This window comes from Epargyreus clarus, unplaced genomic scaffold, assembly GCF_041222505.1.
Source record: "Epargyreus clarus isolate Ecla_fem2 unplaced genomic scaffold, WU_Ecla_fem_2.2 ptg000026l, whole genome shotgun sequence".
Taxonomy (NCBI): Eukaryota; Metazoa; Arthropoda; class Insecta; order Lepidoptera; family Hesperiidae; genus Epargyreus; species Epargyreus clarus.
Window position 1 is genome coordinate 248580 of NW_027332233.1, and position 23883 is coordinate 272462.

Genomic DNA, 23883 nt, shown 5'->3' on the forward strand with positions numbered 1-23883 from the left:
TTAATAAACTTGAATCAGGGAAGTAGGATAGTTCTATAAATGTAACTGTAACAATTCTACTACCCTATATTATTCTGTAGTAGACGCGATAACCAAATGTTGTCTAGGCCTTGATTAAGGTCGTAGTTAGTTGTTACGATGTTGTAGACATCGTCTGCAGCCGCGGGCGAGGACTGACGTTATTTTAGTTTTGCATGTAAAAGAGAATTAACGACATGTTACATGTTAGTATTATGATGGTAACATTTATTTTGATATCATCATCATTTAATCTTTTTAAGTACCGAGGAAAACCGTCTTTTGTCAAATAAGAATTTGGCTGCAGTAAACGCTGGTGAATTTTCACATTGAGAAAATGTTTCTTTTATTATTTAAAGTTAACAATGTCAAGCGTATATTTATCTATCAAGTCCTATCGGAGTCACCTTTCGAGGGAAGGTGGTGGAGTACACTCCAGGGTTCGTATAGTTTTAGAAATAACAGCTCAGTGGATTATTAAAGGTATACACTAAAGTTAACTTCTATACATGTATTTGCATTAATTAGGTTAAGTCCTAATCTATAATTAGTAATGAATAATAATTGGCTAGTCCCTTCACAAATCTCTGAGATTCAAAAGAATGTCAGAAACATTTTAAAACATTGCATGTACAAATAATTAAACAAGCTTCGATTTAATTAGTAAATACAAATATTCTTATCGATAAAGTATACAATCCTATCTACACTCGTACACCGTACCTGCTAACAATGAAGTTTCTGAAGTGAAGTCGGCACTAAGACTGAATTCAATTTCGCAGGGAAGTCCACGCTGTCACAAGCGTGGAACGAATTAAGACGTACAAAGCGTATTGTTTTTATCGGTTTCAATAAAGTTTTTATACACAACATTAATTAATTGTGAGCAATCGGTACTACTACCTTTTACAAACAAACTTAGATCTGCGGTCGTCATTGTCTCGAAATATCTTTTTTATTTGTTCATTTTCATTTGCTTCATTTACTTTCTTTCAAAGACGCAAACATAACAATTAGAGTGATGTTTCCATTTATTTACAATGAGATTCCGCGTGGTCCAAACCCCTCAAATATACTCCTATAAATATCTTTTATTGTTCCAAGGGCTTGCCAAGGGATCCGATACCGGGTTACGGGATATTTACTAATTTAAGCTCCCTCGGTGACCATCCTAAGTGCTACGTGGAAGAATTTGGGATCTTCAAGGGAATGCGATCGGAATCCTCTGAGCTGCCCTGGTGAGCAATTACGCTCATCATATTTTCGGGTGTCTTTCGTGGGGTCGCGGACGGTTCGAGCTGTCACTCTAGCCGTTCGTAACCCCGGAAGTCCCCTCTTGTCGCCTCGGACGATAGGCAGAGGACAATGCAGCTCTATTCTTGACTTAACTACAACTACAGGCACAACTTTTATATATCTATATAATATGTACTTACTCCTTTGAAAACCCCGTCAAATTCTATTCAGTTGTTTCAAAAATAAACAACAAACCGATTACAAATTGCATTTGTTTCAACTGTTCTAAACTTAAGTGTAACACTCAGACAATTAATCATCGGCTAAGCACCTTGCTACTTCTCTGTTCTTATTTTAATTGAACTCAGTCTCACCACTTTCAATTAGGTGACGCCGCACTGAATTGAATTCTGCGGTGAATTACAAACTGCCGACGCGTCTGTGGGTAAATTATGGAGTTCGTAAACTTTGTACATTTGTTCGGACCTAAATAACTGTTTTTGGCATCGAGTTTTTGTGTGTGGAAATGGTATTTAACTTTCAGTTGTAAGCTGGATATTTGAAATCAGTTTGGAAATTGAATCGGAAGTTTTAAATGTTTCTCAATTACAGTCTCAATCGGGATTAGCTTTACATTTACAGTTACAGAAGAGGTACATTTTATTTCTGAAAATTATTCACGCCTCATTTACCGGTGTACTGTAAGTCTTTGGATGATCTGGAAGACCATAGCCGGGATGAAGTTTCGTGAAGATTTTCTTTCTTTTGGAAGACATATTAGGAATTGTTTTGTAGTCGTATATTATATAAGTTAGTAGTTAGCCCAGATTTATCAAGCAGTGAGCAACGGTAAGTTTTGAGTTATGGGTCAGCCACTAATAAATTAAGTACACGTTGGTGTCTTTCTCTTAAAACTCGAAGTATTACTTCCTGTACCAAATGTTTTCACAATATAAAATATTTCAAGTACGTACTTAGTTCAATATAGAGCCTTAAGTGCTAACACTTAAACACACGCTTACAAATGGATTTTGGTTCTGCAGCAAAAAGCAGCCGTAAATGGCGTGGAAAAACTACTGGTGGCAAAAATATTAAGTGACGTCACTGACCTCGTCAAGAGCTCGAGACATTCGAATTCAATAATTTTATATCTCTAGCAAGCGCCTTCGCGTGGTTTCATCTGCAAACATTTCCCCTATATTTACTATTTTCCTAGTAGGAAGTAGGAACCCTGGATAACGTGTTTAAACGACATATGACATACAATATAAGTGGTTAAGTTTTTGAGTATGAGTCTTGTCAAAATTAATTCGCATAAGTAACAAATAAAATGTTAGTTAATGTTACATACTGAGTAGAATAATTTTATTTTTAACCGACTTAAAAAAAGAAGGACGTTTCTCAATTCGACCGTATATAAGTTTTTTTTTATATTGCTTTAAAACAAATTAAATTCGTCTGTTATATAGTGAACGGTGAGATGCTGGGGTTTCCGCTCAGTATTCATTAAATTAAATCAACGTTTGTCTTTGCCTACGTGTCGGCCATTTCCTCGAAGGTATTTCAGTTAGCGTTCGTATTATAAAACACAAATAATTCCTATTACGAAAAATATGTCAGTTACAGGCCGGAGAGAATTTTTAAAAATATCAAGTGGAAAAGTAAAATTTGTATTTTTAGCAACAATAATCTTATTTATAACTTATGTAATCTTACTTCGGAATGTTGAAATTCCTTGGAAACGTCTGAAGTAAATATTTTTACTGGAAAATCCCTGCGATATTATAACATAGGTAGGTAAGTAATGTCTAGTAAAATTTAATAAAGTCAGTTTGTATAATGGACCATTTTGTATAATTTTTAGCTTAGCTGAAGTGGAGATTTGAAAATGAAACAAGCACTTTTGATAATTATTTTGATTTTATTTTTAGAAAGGGTATGTAGGATTAGGCAATAGTCCACCGCGCTAGCATTTGGTCCAAGTGCATATTGGTAGACTTCACATACCTTCGAGAACTCTTTTTAAGACCGCTTAGGTATGCAGGTTTCTTCATGATCAAAATCATATCAAATCATATTTAAATATAGTAGAACTTGCATTTTTTTTATTTACTTAAAAACACGTCAGCAATTCAGATATACCATTGTAATACATAAGAGCTTATAGTTTTCATAATCTTACCGCCGACCTAAATCATATGTCAGGTAAACGAGTTTCTTGAACCTTTTGTAGGCTTCAGGTTTTCGTTTATTACTATTTGGTAGAGGTTTTAACAGATGTCGAATTGCTACGATCTTTTTGATTAATCCATTCAGGAGTATCGTGGTGGAGTATGCGTCAAAACATGTGGCGAGGTGCCAGAAAATAACTTTCTAGTGTAAAGTAGTTTTCCGAAACCGAACGAGTATTTTGTGCATTCCTGTACTGTTTTCCCTACGAACATTTAGGTGCAAATTTTCGCACTCGTACGTTTTCTCCCAAGTGTATAGATAAGATTGTTTGCACGATACTCGGAGATAGCTGTGTTTAGATGTCGTGAGCCGCGTTTGCTAAGTAAAGCCGGTGATATTGTGTTAAGGTGGAATTTCATGAATGCAACATTCCGTTTCTTTGCAATCTGTTTTCACTTTAATATAGCTCCGTAAAATTACACCAATTTGTAAAAGGGGTTTTACATCATCATAAAGTAATATTAGTATAATCTTTAGAAAATTCATGAAATTTTGTAATTACTATCATTTAAACCATTCGTGTGCGGTGCAATATAAACTTTATATTTTAGACACAAAAAAACTAAACGCTTAACTTTTACTATTCCTTAGTATCTCGAGTGGGAATTCCAAAAGGAAATTTATACGAAGAAGATTGTCTTACTACCATGTCAATAAAAGTCCTTTTTAAGCCGTTCTGCGTAGAGTTTCACTACAGCGACGATAGTCGGGCGTTGAGAGGGATACGATTTGAATAAAACTGCTTACGGCGGAAACAGGGAACATGGAAAAAGTTTAATGTCAGTAATCTTATAAGAGAGTAACGCTTAACAGTGTACGGATCATCTTTAGCTATAGGTAATTTGTTTTAATATATAATATAATCCAAAGTGGCATAACCGCCAAACCGATTGTGCCTTATACAACAGCAGCAGCAGTGTTAAGCGTTGATGTATTCTGGTTTATAGAGTGTAAGGAAATGAGTGACACTTATAAAATGGTAGCAACGCGTTTATGGCCGATCTCAGTACAAACTACAATCGTACTTGCGATGGATAAAAAATAGAAGAACTGCCATTTTGGAAAGATGTTTTATGTAACAAGTTATAACAGCGTTTTAAGAAATTAAGATGAAAATTCGTTTGACCGTCCTCATCAAGCAAAAATTTGCTGCTTATTCAAAATATATTTCAGATGTCGACGGCTCATTAAAGACGTCAATAAATCTTAAATGAATTTAACAAAAAAATATTAAATTATCCTGCCAAGGGACTTGGATTCGTTCGAAACTTTTGCAAAATAACTCAATTATGTCTTGCTTGTTACACCAGACGGCTCTTACAAGTCAAATCACGCAAATAATTCATTTTGTGAAGTGTACGTGCGCGAAATATTAATCCCCCGACTCGATATGACCCGAACCCCAAACCTGACCCGGTGACCGAATTATACAAGTTCTTATTATTTTTTGGGAAGCAGACAATTTGTAATTTACTGTGGAGCTATGTGTAGGGCACACAGACCTATTTTTGTTATAATAGTAGTATATACAGTAGTGTGTGTCTGTGGTTCAGATGCGGTGCGTACGGCAAACATACACAAAAAGCTTTCAGGAATGACAGCGCATGTAATAATTATTCGATTTCGAGATAGCCTCAGCCCATGCTATATTTTGATATGATTTCAATAGTGAATTGGTCATCAATGACCACCATATAGAATTCCTATGAATTCATTACTAGTTAACAACATATTTAAAGTAAATAATATAGTTAACATACGTTTATTGGCAACATATTAAAGTATGAGTAGATACTTGTAATCAAGATCGCGGACAGACCCCTTTGATATTTCAACATATACAAACTTTTAAAGGTAAAATAGACAGATGGAGTCATAGTCACCTTGTAACTCTGTACGGAACCCTAAAAATTGACATAGAAACAAATGAAATTGAGTACATTTCTGAATAAAATTGTATAATGCGGCGCCTTAAAGAATAATTAACGTCTTCCATCATATTATAAAGTAGGTAGGTATTGGGTTAATATGTAATTATGGTATTGTAAAATATATCCAATCGTCGTTTTGATATTGCCTTGACAAACATATTAGTCTTTTCTTAAGAGATCGAAGCAGCAAATGAACGTGAATTCAGATGATGGTAAGTGACCACAGCTACCCATTGAACGTCACTAATCAACTCCATATAGAACAAGGAATTTTCGTAATATAATCCTACATGTCACCTCATATTTTAAAAAATACCTTCGACTGAAAAGCAAAAAGTGGTTTACCCGACCTCCTTTCAATATTACATTATTTATCATTGCATTTATTTTCATCAAAATTATTTAGTCAAATAGTTATCTAATGTTCTGTAATCAATATCTACTAATACTGTACGACATTCTCCGCCAAACAAAATAATCTCGCTAAGAGTAACCCTCGTAATCAAAGTGTAGCAATATTATTTGTATTGTACAAACAATATATTTGACAACCTGTCACGAATACAAGCAAACCGTGAAATGTGCCCCGCTCTGATAAGAAAAATGGTGAATATTTCTATTTGCAGATCTGTCAGACACATTGACTCGAGTGATTTGTATGTTTGCAAAGGAACTTGGAAAACGCTGCGTATTATTTTGCAAAACTGTATTCACTATACGTGTACAGTTATTATTTCTATTATTTATAATAAAAATATTTTAGGCTAGGATTAATACATATGCAAATCTTTCAGTCCCTTCCATTCAAACCTATATTAAACACTTTTTAATTTTAACCTTAGTTTTTAAATAAAGTACCTATGTAACAACCTAATGCATGCCTTTTATAACACCTTTATAATGCCTTTATAATGCCTTTTTTTGTTTTTTTTTTTATTTGTTAGGTTGACAGCGTCACTTAGCGATTAACCGTCGTAGAGTCAACTTACCCTGATGATGCTCCGTTTTGGAGCGAAACACGTGTTGGTGGTGGTATGTATGGTGGTGTATATTTTTAATTTTTGCATCTGCATGCATCCTTTGAGGGAGGGAGTGTGGTACATACTGCATGGTTTAAAATATATACCATCATACATATTTGTAGCGGATTGTTGCGAAGTAGTTTTAATCTTAACTTAATAGCATGGATTTCCGCAAAGTAACGCCTGATACAATTAACTAAGTCCTTATTTAAGTATTTAAAAAAAAATACAGTCGAACATACGAATAGTACCCCCTCCATTTTCAGAGTCAGTAATAAATGACATTGAAAGTAATGGACCAACTGAGATTTACAATAATTTATGAAAAGTCTCTGTGAATCTACGAAAGTTTAGATGTTATTCAGCTTTGATTCATTTCCATTACACTCATATAATGATGAAATAATCATGAGCCCTTATACATTCAAGTCACAAAATTCGTAAAGTCATTCATTTTTCATTAACTGTAGACAGAAAAATATTATAATGATCCATTACTGCCCCATCCAATACATAGCTTCCATTACACAAGTAATAATAAGTAATGCTTATTTCCATCAATCGATACCCACTCCAAAAGCGTCATTAGCGGATAATATTTACAAAGATAGGTCATATAATATTAATTTGTTACTTATATTACACGTACAGCGAAGCAATGATTGCCTAGTGGTTGGAACTTGTTCTTTCAATTTGAGGGTTCCGAGATCCGCATTTCAGGCAATTAGTAATACATTATCAGGTGCTATAACGCTTAAATAACACATTGTTCGTTAAAAAAGATTGTAATATTCAGTGAAGTCTATCAATTTGCACTAGGCCATCTCGCTTGACTGTGGGCTAGCCCTTCTTATTCTGACAGGAGGCCTGTGCCCAGCAGTGGGACAGTAACAAGTTGACCACGTATGTATGCGTTCATTACTTTAGAGGAACGCCGTATAAAATGTCCTTTCAACAATCATATTACGTTTATGGTAATATAACATTAAAAAGATTGTAATATTTGTTAGATTGGATCAAATTAGGGTCAGTTATGTATCAGTCCAGGTCACGTAGGTTACATACAAACATTTGTGCAAACATTGGTCGGAGTATATTGAAGTCGGCATCAAGCGATCGGGCGATTTCTTTTTATGATGTTTGATTTGGTCATAACCGAACTGTCAATAAAGATAGTCGCCGATCCACCCTTGTAGCTCACGGTTCGTTGACCTCGGAATATGAGACATGACTTTTATACATATTATTACATAAGTATATTCTTCAGACATTTCTTGTGAGAGCTTACGTAGTATCGTCGTGAATATTATTGCTCCACTGCTGGGCGTGGATCTATCTTCAAACTGATAGGAGTTTTGACTAAAGTCCATCGCGCTGGCCCAGTGCGACGGTAGACTTCACACACCTTTGAGAACATTGTAAAGAACTCTCAGACACACCACTGCATTACCTCTTTTTTATTATTTTACATAATAGATACATAGTAAATCATTACATAATAGATATACATAAAATACATAAAGCAATTTCCAACTACATACATACATATGAGACAAATCTGTGAACTCAGTTGAAATCCCCTGTAGTCTCTGTCGGTGGCGTGCAAGCACGTACTACAGACAGGTACATGAGAACACAGGGGAGAGTAAACACACGGTAGACCGTAAACGAAAATGTACTGAATTTCTGAAACACAAATGAAATATGTTTTGGTAAAAGTCTACCTATTAAGTATATTTAATTTATAAAATTTTTTAACAAAAAAATACAACCGACTTCTATGTCACTACAAAGTAAAAAATAATTGAAATAAATGTTGGTTAAGTACATATTCCTAAAGTGTTACCGAAAATGAGTTAAGTAATCACAATCTTCTACACGTTTCAAAGGTTCTTATTCATAAATAGGTCAACCCTGCGTCCAGTTTCCTCCATCCCTTTCGGGGTTTCTCTTTCGCACAGAGCGTTGTCGCCATACGAAAATTACCACAATAATTAAGGTGAAAGCTCTCCGTGGAAAGCTTTCATTCAAAGTCCACTAAAACCACATAATGGACAGAATTGAAACAACAAACATGATATTGCTAGGTAATATAGCACTATTGTGGTTGGACTAGAGTCCGATTGGTTTTACGTGTAAGAAATGATAAATAGACGGTAGTAAGATAATAACTCTTCACACATTCTGTCTAAGATCCCGATATTAGACGACCTACATCGAGCTGCTTAATGGATGAAACCTTTTTTATGTGAAATGAAATATGTCAAAAAGTATATTACAAATGGGTTGTCTAAAAAGTTCAATCCAGAATAATATTCTTTTATAATTAAAAAATAATCTTAAAAATTTCACTAGACCAGCGATTTTTGGACAAATTGCATATTAATCGAAAGAATGAAGCCTATAGAATGTGCAAATGTTAGGTTGACTATTCTTTTCCTGTCACAACCCTTGGGTAGGCGGGTATAAACAGGTAAACAAGTTGGCCTACCCAAGGACTGTGACAGGAAAAAATAGTCAACGTTTGCATATTATAAGGTTTCATACTTTCGATTACTATGTAATTTTTCTATTAATGGAAAAAGTGAATTTTTTTAAGAAAAAAAAAACTATTCTGGACGGAAATTTTTTAGTCAACCCATTTGAAATATACTTTTTGACATATTTAATTTGATATAAAAAACGTTTCATCCATTAAGCAGCTCGGTGAAGGTCGTCTTATATCGGGATCTTCTTTGTGTTATTTCTAGCGAGACGAATTATCGTCACGAGCATTGATAACTTGTATTAACTCTTAGAAACTACTGCTCAAAGATTTCCATATAATGGTCAAAGATCGTGTATGGTCTTATGTTCTTGCCACTTTATTGATTTTTGAGAATATAATTACTCAACTGCGGTTAAAAGAATAGCTTTGTCTTTAGAGTAACAACTAACATGACACGGAACACATGACCATGATCAATGTATATTTCTATGCTTATAGATAATAATAATAATAAAAAAAATATTGAATAATACAACACAATTTAGTATGTTATTAGGTGTAGGGTAACATTATAGTAAGTAAGTAAGTAACAGGCGAGAACCTGTAATATAGGCAACTGAACTCTACCGGTGTGAATCTAGCATACTATAACTATTGACGTTAGTTTGATTAAGAAACTCTATGTACAAAGTTACAATACCTACAAAACGTAAAGACGGGAGCCGACTGAAATAGAAACAGAAAATTTTGTTAATATTCCAACACAGCTCGATGTTTACATTACAAGCTATGTAAACGAACTCTGTTATTTTAGTAATAAGATGTTTCGCTTTATACTGATAATGAGATACCCTTTCGAAGATTATTGTTACAAACTGTTTGTGAAGTGGTCGTTGAGTGTTGCCAACGAGATATTTTATCGTAAAATATGCAAATATTATTTTTATATAACTGAAAACATTTTCCATGTAAAAACAATCATGAAAGGGTGTTAAACGCAACCTCCGAGATACAAAAATGCTTATGAACCAATTGATTGCACATCATTTTATTAAAACTGAAACCGTCGCTTAAGTTCTAACACCGCGGATTTTAAAATTACCAACTGTTCAGTATAAAAGTAACGTCTCATTTAGGTTTTTTTAATTCTCGTCGTCACCTCTTTGAGAACAACACTGACTAACGCATAGTTTTCATCAGGTATTTGGCCGAGACAATATACGCTGTGTACTTTTTTATCGATTGATATGCGTAACTTACACTTTTTACCGTCTTAGCAAATAATACGAAATAACGAATGTTTCGCACGGCAGCGCGGTCGCCGGTCACCATGCGATGCGAAAACAGGATTCACCTGTTTTCTTCATATGTCATGGAAGTGACATACTATTCAGATATACTTAATTATTAATATAATTTGAAGAGAAAACAATAGCCATCAATATAATATCAGAACATAATACGTTGTAGCATTTATATTCGCTGTAAAACAATACAAGCAGTTAATTAACAACGTGCTTCAAGTTGTTAACGGCGATAAAGTTACCGAGTAATGAGATGATGAGATTCTCTTTCAAACATTGTAAGATTTAATGGAAAACCTTTCTCTTTGAAGTTGTCAATGTGGTATTGCTATGGGAATTTGTTATGGGAAGGGCTCTTTCTCTTTGATAAGATATTACTTGTGATTTTTTTAAGTTAGGCTCTCGACTGCAAATAACATATTTTCCGGGTACTCCTTGTACAAATATGACGATTGCCTCTTTTTAAAGGAAACTCGTATGTTTATTTATATAAAAGACCTTTTTTATTTTCCAAATTACTGAAATGTCCGCGAACAAAGGTCCGTACAGAAAGTGACATCGGCGAACCCAAAAATGTTTACAGGATTACAGACATTGAATTTAATGCAGGAGAATATACCGCGATGGACTTACCTGTAATAACGTAGGAAATAAAACAGGTCTAAGTAGATATAATTTTGACCCGTTCATTTCTATAATGATTAATTTTAAAATGGTTTTATTTGATATACACTACCTCTATAAATATCAGAAGGATATTTTTGTTATAAATAGTTACTATCCTTATTTTATGCCGTAAGCTTTATGGTAAACTTATGAAATCATAAGTTGTAACTTATGAAATATAAGTATAAATGAATACAGTGAATGTAAATACATTCACTGTATTTATTTTCTTGACTTGTATTGACTTTCGAAAAAGGAGAAGCAAAGAAACAAAGTTAACTTGACAACAATATTCAGCCATATTTTAATTAAGTTTTGAAATTTTACATCTCGATACTTATAAATTATATTAAACTCTTTTAGTAAAAAACCTAATGAGTTATATGTACGTATTATTGAAGATTTGGAATAAGCTCGCCTCAAATTTATCTAATTATTTTGCGATTTTCTGTATCACTAATAGATTTTTACTTTATCACAAAATATATGAGATGTCGTGAAAAATCTAGCAATATTATGTCAAGTTCATTGCCACTTAAGATTCCACGTATAAACAAAGGATTTGATATATCGCTTTGGGTGCGAAGGGCGGTAGGCACTTTCTCATAATTATTATCATACACTCCTTTTATCTCGACAAGACTTGCTATTTTTCCATCATACCCACCTTTACTTCCTTTTTTAATATTTATTTTTCTTATTTTTTTTAATTTATAAAATTTAAGTAACAAGGGAAAATGAAATCCATTTGCTGATAAATAGTCAATCCTGTACGTGATCACTTTTAATTGATTTTACAGAGTTTATAACATTCCGTATATATCCGCATTAGTAAATGCTTAAAACAAATATAAAATAAAACCCATACACTGTCATGGAATTATATGCATATTTAGCAATTTTAAATCATACACAAAAAATTACAAAAAACATGTTACTTTATAATTTTAGTGTTCCGTGCCGAAAGGGACCTATTACTGAATCTCCGATGTCTGTGCGGTCACACGTCTCTCTCTATTTTTCTATCTCTTGAATCGTTTACATTAAAACAGGATATATATAAAATAGTGTACGAAATCTTCCGTCCGCGAGTTCGACTCACACTTGAGCCTTAGTACAAACAGGGACGATATCAAAAACAGTTTTCAATAAGTTTCCAATAAGCTTGGTACATTATAATATTTCGGCAAGATAAATATAAAGAGATTTCAAAACTCCTACAAAGGTAAGTACTCCTAATATTGTTCCATTACTGAATAAGTTTTTAAAAGCTTTTTATTGTTATCGTTTCTTCATTCAAGTATCTACGTTCAGTGGCTACAAAAAATATTATGTGAGGTCAACGCCACTTACCTATTTAGAATATCTAAACGACAGTCGTTTGTCGTCTTCGTCAATTTGAGTAGTTAACCCAAAAATAAGAATAACTTAATAAAATTCAGTACTATAAAGCTTCTGAAATTAATTAGAAATATTCGGGTAAGCTGTTTTTTTTTAGATATAATTAGGGCAGTCCGTAGAAGACTTTATAAAGGTTAAAATTACCAACTTTAAAACATTTTTTGTCAAGTCTGTAGTCGATTGATCTGTTTTTATATAAAATTAAGGTACATTTTTATATTATATTTTATTACAGCTATCTCTGTTATTCAGAAACCACCGATAAACAGGATTAGTTAAACGAAAATAATTTATTAAATTATTCTAAATGCCGTGGACATGTACGACATTAGCTAAGAATTATAAAAATTCCGTCTAAAAATGTGTCCTCTAAACATATAAAATGTAATATATTCTACAATATATTATCTTGTGACTGATAATAATGTGCACGGTAATTCTGCACTCAAAGGAAATTATCATAGAACTCAAGAAAATCACTGTTTATGCGGTTTTTAAATATTGATTACCCTAAGGGTAACCTCAAATTCTTTGTATAAACACAGGATGAACACAAAGTGTAAAATTCATAAAGATAAACCTAAACCGCTGCTAACACTGTTCAAAACTTTCCTTCACTTCATTGTTCCACACTGCTAATAAATTCTAATCCAACGAAGTCGCCGCTGAAGAAATTTTCGACGAATAAAATTTCAACGCGGCCCCTACTCCAAATTTTGTAAAACTTTTTAAAAGTTTCCTGTTTTAAAAGTTTAAAAGTCCGTGCAAACAACAAACTGTGATGTAATAAAATACAAAGCATCTTCAACCGTTGTAATAAAATAAACACGGCTTTTCCCGAATTTCGTGCGCAATGCCGATGCTACACGGTTATGTGGGTGAAACGAGTACGTTGGCTGGGTTTATTTTGCGTTTTATATACGAACATTGTAATAGGTGTGCGTCCTCGTAAAATGGTATTTAAAATTTCCATTTAGGTGTTAAATATTTAAGGTGAAGATGATTCAATATGATGGTCACCGTGATATGTTAAAGCGGGTTTTAATTTAATTAAAAAAGTGAGGATTATATATTTGGTTTCTACATTTTTAATTTGTCATGAGCAAAAAATATGTTATAGCTAATAAAAATATTATTTTAACCGCCTTAAATTATAAGGAATATTGACTACGTTGTACTTGACTAAATAATCAATTATAATATCTTTTGGTACAGGTATTTCTGACAGTTGGGTGAAGCTTGGAGCATTTTCTACTTGAAGCAGTTCCAGTGAAGGTGAGTCACTGAGTTTGTATTTTTTATTATTTTTTATCATTCTTTGGCTTGCTATGGAAACCTTTAATAACTTTTCGATTTGTCGTTTATATAGATAGACAGGATAGATGGAGTAACCGAGAAGAGTGCCACTTACTTAAAATGCTAGTTTAAATGTGTGTTTAAATTTATTTTTTGAGTAAACATTTCTTGTACGCATATATAAAAGATACAATTTTTAGAGGTACACTGTCACCCGAAATATTCATGCCAGTTTGTCCAGTTTTAACAGAAAGGCGACTATAAAAACACCAAAATACCTAATAAAAATCCTATCAGCTTATAAAATTAAACCATTGGAATCCCCTTTGATGACCAGTACATTAACAATTTTACCACGTAATCCGTTAAGTTTTCTCTAACAAATTTTATTTTATATAGACATTTTGGTCTCATTATACCAACCGTCACGTCTCTTTACATCAGGTGTTCTAAAGTTCTTTACAGCTAGTCATCAAACTCCACGTTTTACGTGTATTTTACTCATTAAAAGCTCGTTTAGGCTCTACAACTTGTTACAAATGCTTAATTTTGACTACAAAGCCTTTATGGCCACGAAAATGTTTTAATATAACCATTAAACCATTTAATTAATATTACTGATGCTTTGACGACATAGCATTTGGTTTTGTGTCATATTTTCTAGTTTTAATGTTATAATTACTAGGGTCATTAAATCAAGATTTGCGTATATCATAATTATTTTGGCTTTAGCTTCGAATTTGGTTTTTACAAAGGCACATTTATTATTTGTTGATAATTGTTGAAAATGTATTTTCATAGAATATATAACCACAATTCTAAGTTAATGGTAAATACTTTAATGTAACTTTTAATGCATTTTACAGCCAAACAGCCAAAACCGCTCAACTTAGAGTTGTGAAATTTTGCACATGGGTTCGCTATACAGCGTAAATAAGTACTAAGAAAGACTTTTTGGAAATTCTACCCGCTAAGATGGCAAAAGACGGGATGACAGTATTTTTTTAAATCCTTTAATTTTGAAGCAACTGCTATAAAATTTAGTATTTGGCTTTCTGGAATAATCAACCTTCAATTTTGAAGTTAATAGATACTATGTGAAATTCCACCCCTAACGATGTAAAATAATGACTGGAACGTTGAATTACTGAAGTTATATATTTTATAGATCGTAAATGGTAACCGGAATAGTAACACGTTTTAAAAAAAGTTACCCAAACCTATCGAGTGGGGTATCAAAATAAAGAAAATTAAAAGGAGATTATATATACTTTATATAATATATACATAAATATAACACATCGAAATGACTGTCTGACTAAATGAGTAAGTTGCTGTACCAGATATCAACGCAAAGGAAAACCGTGGAATTTTACAAATAGGTTCTTTATATAGCGTAAATGAGCACAACGAGGATAAAATAAAATAGGTTAATATTGTTTGAACATACCTATACCGATACCTACTATGAAACTTCGTATTTGGCTTTCTGGATAAAAATAATGAAACGCCTATTTCACCGATTTTGGAAATTCTACCCCAGCCTTTTAGTGCAGTCGGGTTTTTAATTTTTAATTTAATTATTTGTTACAAAGTGTTATACCTAAAAACTAAAACATATTCTTTCAACTGCCTTCGTTGAATATTCAACAGAGTATACACGGCTTACGTACTTAACCGATATTTGGTCTGTGTATACCGATAGAGCTTTCAAAAGAATCCATAAGTCATCGCTTGTTAAAATTTTTGGATGGGCGAGCATCAACAGGCCGCTAAATGACACGGTGTCGAAACAACGACAGTGGAGAGCCCTCCATGTCGCGCCGTCGTAACGAATTCAATTATGTAGCACTAACCCAAGCTAGCGACTTTGCCCATAATTAATTTGGTGGAACAGAAAAGAAAACACAAACTAAACATGAGAATGGATAATTTTATCTATCCTTGATGGCCGCATTAAGCCAATTAGAAAATGAAACAGAATAATATAGCAATTACGTAAGTCTATGAAAAAATAATTAGAAAAATATATACAGCCGAACACAATACCTCTATTTGAAGACTTTAAACAAAAATTTTTACATTTGTAAAAATATCACTGACATTAACGACCTAACACCTCTAGTAATAATAATGTTTATGTTATTTGTGTTGTGGAAAAATAGCGAAGTGAGAAATATTTGATAAGAACCATCGAAATTTTGCATGCAAATAATATATTATTAACAACAGCTTTACAAAAAAAATTATAGCTGCTAACTAACTTTAACCCCCGGCCTCGTTCTCAGTCAGAACTCAATGGATAAAAAGGATATGTTCTTTTCTGAACCCTTGACAGCGTGTGTACAAAATTCTATTACAATCGGTTATGTAGTTAAATCGTGAAATTGTAGCCAATAGACAAATTGATATTCGCATTTATATATTAGTTAGGATTTGGATAACGATATACAGACAAATCTCTGGCAATTAACCTATAGGTCATTCTAATACGTAGCGATGGTCCACCAGGTGGCGCGGGTATCGCAAATCGCTGCTTATCTCTGCGTCGCGATAACGCGTTATCACTAATCCGCCCACTCGAGCCGCAGGCGTCTAATTAAAAACATATGTGTATCTTATCAGTTGGCGCCGCGCCGAAATTCGCGTGTACACTGACGATTATTGTAACTACTCATGACTTTGTGCCGTGCATTATAATTTTAATTGTGTCATTTTATGTCACATGTCACGTGTTATAACAGGTCATTAGTATTATGATAAACTTACTTTTAATGGGGTCTTCAAAATTATGGATAATTCTAATCAAATTAAACTTTACGGGAATCCTACTTAGAGCTGACATCAAATTAGACACTTAAGCTTAATCTTGATAAACTAAATAAGTACTTTACAAAAGCGACATTGCTGTAAGGCGGAAACTGGTTTCGCTGTACGAAACTATATTTTCTTTGAAAAAAATGTGATAATCATAAAACACGAAGGACTGTGTTTTGCATTACCAATATTTTTGTTTTTATTGCACTTAACTAAGTATAGCGAACACAGATAAATAGCTAATCAATGGTAAACCATTGTAAGTGAATCATCTATATTGGGATCAGAAACTAAAATATAATACCAACACTATCTTTCGAATTTACAACCAAATTTGCTTCAACGATTTCCTTGTCTGTTTGTCTTGATACCATGACGCGACAAATTGTCTCGTCTCCATATTTGTGTAACAGATTGCACACATTTGTCCTGACCGCAAAACCTATATTGCAAGCATGTTTACCACAGAGTCACGCGCCTGCCGTTATTTTTTTCCTCATATAATGCATTGCTGTAAAAATAACACAGAGTATTCGTAACGGACTGTGCAGACGAGCTACTTTTTCTATAAGCAATAAGCAATAGTCGCATTTTCTTTTTAATATTGATAGCGTTTTCAGGGAATCGTAATGAAGAAACTATTGACAGACATTAAGTGGTATTTATATAAATAGTTTTAAATTTAAGCAAATCTTCAGTTGTTTAATTCAATATAAACACGAACACATTATGAACTTTTGATTATTTCCGTAAGTTCATGCAACCCAGTAACGAATTAATATAAAACATAGTTTATCATAAAATTTATATAACATAATAGAGATTACTAGTTGCTAGCGTGCCTTTTACACTAAGTAAAAGCAGCTAGTAGCAAGTCTACGCGAACCAAAACAAAACACTTCGCGTGGTGTCGTGGAACGACGCAATATTTTATGTTTGCATATCCCATGAGCAAATATAATACCGAGACTAGAGCCTTGTTTCCGGTGATCATAAAAAATAGTCTTCGTGAATGCTTATATTGCTGACATTGTTGACATTCAATATCGTTTCGTTTCCGGAATGGTGTCGTGTAAGTCATTTCGCGCTCATGTTAGGCAGATTAGGCAAATATCTTCAACATTCAATCAGACATGCTTCATCTCTGACATCATTGGTTACAATTTTAATGTGATTGTACGATGTTAAATATTTGTTTTTGAACATTGTGGTGTTTGATAATTGTACATGTTAGTTTATAGCTTATGTTACTCGAATACAGGAAAGCTCTGTGTAACAAAAAAATAATAAACAGCTGAAATTATCTTTCTTTAGAAATTAAAATTTCCTCCAACATTTCTCCTAAAGTCTGGCCGATATTGTCTTGGAAATACTTCTTATTTTCTTGTTCTCATTTTTCCTTAATTTGTTATTATTTTTTAACAGACGGTGTAACATTTTATCCAACCAACATTAATGTAAGAGAAATTAGAATTTGATAACGCACTCCGTGCTTATTGATGTATAAGATGATTTGATTTAGTGTTGTGTAGTTCACGAACGAACTAGTTCGGAAGAGCGCTCCCAAAGATGAACGAAGCGAACTAGATCCCCGATTGTCCGCTCCGTAGTTCGTTAACTCCTAACTGAACTAGTGAAAACATGGGCGGTAACTGAATTAATATCGTCATATTTTATGAATATTTTATATGAATCAATAGGTTTTCATGAATTTATTAATGTTCTCACATAATCTACAAAATTCAAAACTACAAATTGATTAAAAAAAGGCAGATTTTTCGGTCTTTTAGTTCATCTGTTCTTCAGTTCAGTTCAACTGTTCGGTAAGCACCTGAGAGCAGACGAACTAAAAGAATGAACTAGTTCGTTTAGGAGCCGCGAACTAGATTGAGCGATCCCAGTTGCGAACTATTACGGCCAAGACTAATTTGATTATCTTAATTTAATACAAGGTTTCAATATGGTTCAGTTAGGTAGATGGAACACCATAATTTTCTGTATAGGTGGACACCTAGCAGAAAACAGGTGAACGAAATCTTATTTTCATTTGAAAAATGAGTGTGTGGTAGTGAAGTTTGAACTTTAGGCAATGTTCCAAGTTTAGCACCAACCCCCAGGCGTTATTGTACACTATCATTAAGTTAGTTAAGTTTATCGGCAGTGTTACTAGTTACGAGTATAACCTTCAGCTTTCGCCGAACAAATGCCCCTAATTTTGCAACTTTTGCTCTAATTTATAATTGTATAGTGCTTAACTTTATTAGACTTTTATTCAGAGCAATTGAAAATTTATTTTGTATTCGTAAGTTTTAAGTCGTAGGATTGTATGTAACTGGATTGGATATGCAATGTACGTTAGCTCAGAATTCAGGTAAAAATACAAGGTAAGTAAAGGTTAGAATTACAAACAACAAAATACAAAACAAGTACAAGTAGTTTTACAAAAAAAGCTTTGCTCTATACTATGGTTAAAAGTAAACGCTTTCGATTTCTACACTCACAGCCCCACACTAGGATTCCCTACGTCGTGGGTGCCATGGACAGTTGGACACACACATAGGCAAATAAACAAAAACCCAGACCCAGAAACAGAAATCTAAATTGATCATTTAGATATCTGTCTGGCCGGGTATCGAGCCCGCCACCCTCTGCGCGTCAGACCGCTATGTGGACCGTTCCGCCATGCGGGACGTGAAGTGTTCTTAAAACTCTTCTCAATTACCGGTAAAATCACCATTAAATTATAATTAATTAAGTGATTAATTTAGACTGTGTTTATAACATTTGACTTAGTGAAACCTTTATCAGAGGTTGTCCTTGGGCCGGGACTACTGACCTCATACTACATAGAGTACATGTTAATACGCTTTTAGTAAAAAACAAATTTAATCTCTTCATGTAACAGTCAGTTATCGGATACTGACCTTAATACATCAAAACAAGGTCTATTAGTGTTAGTATATTCAACGTTAAATATATGTATATTTTGGTTAGATTTGAGTGGTGTTTGCTCTGAATCAACTAGGAGAGCTAGATGAGCTACGTAGCCTCCGGGGAGGTGGAAATGAAACCACGAAGCTGTACGGAGCTCGCAGCAAATTGTTCATTAATAGTTCGACAACTCCACGCTGCATTTAGTTTTCGTTAGCAGCTTAACGCAAGCTGTATGTGTTTTGGGAGAATATAAAGTTTCAAATTTTAAATTAGAATTCAGACACAGAGGAATAGGTAGCACGTCACAGATGTTTATTTAAATACATTGTACTGTATTTCACTTAACGTAACTAGGAGTAGGTATGTTAGCCACATATAACCTCTGCGATTATATTATATGGAAAAATTTCATCAGAATCATAGTATGATGAAGTAAACATAAAATATTAGGTCGGATCAATCTAGTTACAGTTGGTTTTGCTGACATTAGTGTTTGTAATCCAAACGCGTGATTATTGTTCCCATCCATCTGTTTTTAAGTAATGTTTATTTTATAGATATTAACCAGATTTGTAACGTTTACGTGTAATGTTTTTTGAGCGTATGTATGGATGTATCAGATGTATGTCTCACTCTTTAGCACGCTGTAGAGCCCAAACGACATAACGGATTTAAAAAAAACAGCTAAAACTTTCTTCCCTTTTCTTTTAAGTATTCTGAAGCAGTTAGGTTTTATAATAATTCCTAGTTATTTAATAGAATTACGCGGAGTTATCTATTAAAACATATAGTAGTTTTATTCATTTTCACAATGTTAGTAATTATAACGTTATATTCGGTAATAATGTATTAATTAATGTACGCAGTTACTATCAGCCCTAATTATAAATTATAACAATGGGACTTATTGTCGCAATTACGTAATTTAGCGGTAGTAGTTTGTAATTATAATAATTTGATGCTATTTTGGACCGAAATATCTTCACAAAATTATATTCTATTATTTGTGAGGTCGTAACTAATTTGTTCCAATTTAGCTTTGTCATGTATTTTCACACTTTCGTACATCACAGCCGGGTTTAATTAGATAGGTTAATTGTGAAATTATATTAGCGTATCCATTTATGTAAATATCTAGTCTTTGTCGTTTTGAAGTTGTGGTGTATTTGATTTTCGATTGCAACTACACTGAAGCTCGACCTGCTTATGCCATGTAACAATGGTATAAAGTTACAGTGGTCTGTTTGTAACTTGTAGTCAAAAATACTAATATAAAGCGTTCTAGATTCAGAAGCACTCATCTGTTGTTGACATCGCGTGGGTTCGCGTGCTGTCCTATTTGGGAGCAATCACAGATCAGCGGCACTAACTTATTCACTTACTTCTCTCTTAATCTTTACTCTTTGAAATTTATTAATTAATCTGTTTAGATAATTGCGGTACATTATGTTGAATTTTTGGGGTAAAAATTCTAAATAGATTTTCAAAATACCGCTACAACAAATTAGAACAGTATAGTCTTTATATAACATTAAGATCATTCAATCAGGTATGATATATACGTGTTTATTTGTATGACAAAACAAATTACTGTAGGCGCCTCGGAGTTATGAATGTCTCGTTTATTTACATAAACCGAAATAGGACTGTAGCTATTATATTTTATTTACAACGAAGCTATAACACACTCATAAACTAGTCTCTCAAAAGAATATGACATGTAATTATTTATTTAGGTTTACCATCCCATATTTGGGTCATATTCCTTTTAGTTGTATATTCTCAACATAAAAAGAAACATTGTGTGTAAACATCTACAGTTTTATATTAAACTTTACGTAAATAAACTCCTTTCATCGTTATAATTAACATACATATAAGTTGGTTGATGGATTTTTTTGTAGTTAATTAACAGTTGGATTTATTTTGAACTTTAACTTTTATATTTTTTTTTTAGTAAAATAAAACATATTAACTGAACTTCAGTGCCCGAAGTTTTAGTGACCAAATTATAATGTAACCTGTAGTATTAATTGGCATAGAAATCCAAATACCGCATAGTCATTATATCCTTATAAAAAGTAGGATAGGAAAATTAGAACAAATTTATTCCTCGTGCTTTTATAGCGTTTTCGTAATAATGGGAGCGAGGTACAAAGTGTATTGGATTTTCCTAATTGAAAGTGTTCTATTTGCATGGGCGAAAGTAATTCATTAATTAGCGTAAAGTAAGGTGCATTTTACGAGCGAACTAGTAGGAGATATTAAATTGGATTAGCTTTCCTGCGTGTAAATACCGCACACAAATCACACAGCCACGTGACACGTAAATTACATCAATTCGTAATGATACATTAAATCTTTCTATAGTAATATAGTATCGAAGAGGTAAAGTTTGTTAATTTGATTGTTTGTTGGTTTGTTTGTTTGTAAGGGCTAATCTTCGGAAATACTGAACTGATCATGAACATTTTTTTTCAATCAAAACTACACTATTCAGGAGTGCTGTAGGCTATATTTTATTATAATTGAACAAAATGTTCAGTGACAAATAATGGCATATGTATATCAAGTCAGCGGAAATCGGGAAAGATGTGATGCTTTACCGGCGTGCGCTAACTAAACGTTCAGTATAGACGAATATAATGTTCCTCAAAATGTTGTTCTCTATTAGTTCTCATAACATAATTGCATCACAAAAATATAATTAACTAAAAATGAAATGAGCACGGATCGACTAGTATGTTATAAAAATCGATGTTAATATGCTAAGTATTCGAATCTGAATGGATATAAATTAAAATTGTTGGTACGCCTCGAAGTCGGGGGGCTTGACGTAGCAAAGTTGATAACTTAAACTTTATTGAAAATCATACCGTAGACAATAGACATCGACAAGATGTTCAGACGACAAAAGAAACTAATTAATAAGATATCGTGGATATTGACAAATTAAATCAGTATCTGCAATTTACCAATTTTGAAAAAAGTGTAGGTCAAAATAAATGAATGAAACTATTATTAAGCCTATGCTATTTATTCATCCATTCGTCCATTATTTAAAAATAGCTGTATTTTCTACTATTAAATTAGATTTAGATAGCCTAGTGGTTAAGAAACTCGGCCTCTTGATCGAGAGGAAGAGGTTCAAATGCCTCTGATTTTTCACAGTTATGTGCGTATTAGAAATTGATTATCGCTTGCGTAAACAGTGAAGGAAAAAATCGTGTGGAAACCTGCAAACCAGAGAAATCTTAAAAAAAAAGTTTTTAAAGGTACCTATGTGAAGTCTACCGATTCGCACTAAGCCAGCGCGGTGGATAATGGCCTAATCCTTCTAATCTAAGCACTGAAACAGTCATGGGTTGATGATGATGATGATGATTTTCAACTAAACCTAAAAGGAAGTTTAACAAGTTCGTGAGTCCGTCTCGTATATTATCCGTTATTTTTGCATAAGAAGTATGAAATAATTGACTCACATCAAACCAAATACCTGTATTCCAATTTGTCGGGATTTGATATAGGTCAAAATAGGTGAGATGGTCGAGGTTAATTTCATTTAATGAAATGGTAGTTTCTCTGCAAAATCCGTGCATCTCCGAGATTGCAACAAGTAGGGTCACCGGTCCCGGTATTGCTCCATAAATCCCGCTGCCCGGTTCATTTTGCAGTTGACTGCAACTCGGGGACTTAATACCGCGGAAAGACCTCGCAGTGCCCCGGGTCGTGGAACTCGATAATGAGTGTGAAATACAGCTACCTAGCTTGCAAGTTCAAATTATTATTTAAACGTTTTGCTGTTTTTTTTAACTTTTATAGTCAGCATTTGTGATATAAGTTATAGTAGAAGATCCGAAGCTAAATCGAACTGAACCGAGCTGATAATAGAATGAAACTCATTTTATAACGAAATTAGTACATTGGGTAATACATTAAAAATGGGTTTGCTAAAAAAATCCTGGACAGGATAATTTTAATTATTTTTTGAAAAATTAATTTTCGTTTTGCAGACAACCCTGTATCAACGTGTTCACAATAAAACAGCGCTTCTACTGATATAAAATTTTATCTATTATCATCATGAGTGAAAGTAGTTGCCAGCGAAATACCTGTTTATACCTGACAACCCAGTAGTTCGTCCACGTAAATAATAGGCAACCCAAAGCCTGCACATTCTGTATGTTTTTAACATTCACTCAGAATAGAATTTTCTTATTATCTTGATGTTGCAAAATTTAATTTTCAATTAAATTTTAATTTTTCAAAAAATAATTAAAATTATCCTGTCCAGGATTTTTTTAGCAAACCCATTTTTAATGTATTATCCAATGTACTAATTTCATTATAAAATGAGTTTCATTCTATTATCAGCTCGGTCCAGTTCGATTTAGCTTCGGATCTTAGACCATTAATTCATTATCGCCTGTAAATTAAGCTATGCATTTAATTAGGAAAACTATTCAGGGTTGAAGCTGGACCCCTTCATGACATTTTTGTATAGTAAACTGAAATACATGCACATTCAGTAAGCATAT

The 23883-nt window shown here is 33.2% G+C and overlaps 1 protein-coding gene across 3 annotated transcripts in view; it reads left to right on the forward strand.

Moving 5' to 3' along the window:
* NGR-A1 (neuropeptide receptor A1) overlaps positions 1–23883 on the forward strand; it is a 143232-nt gene that overhangs the window by 40117 nt on the left and 79232 nt on the right. The window contains exon 2 of one of the 3 annotated variants that reach the window (XM_073087834.1): positions 13514–13585. The exons of 1 other annotated variant lie outside the window; for it this stretch is intronic. The gene's annotated coding sequence lies outside the window, so the exon portion shown is untranslated. The remainder of the gene's footprint in view (positions 1–13513; positions 13586–23883) is intronic. One more of the 3 variants, XM_073087833.1, reaches the window with a different exon arrangement.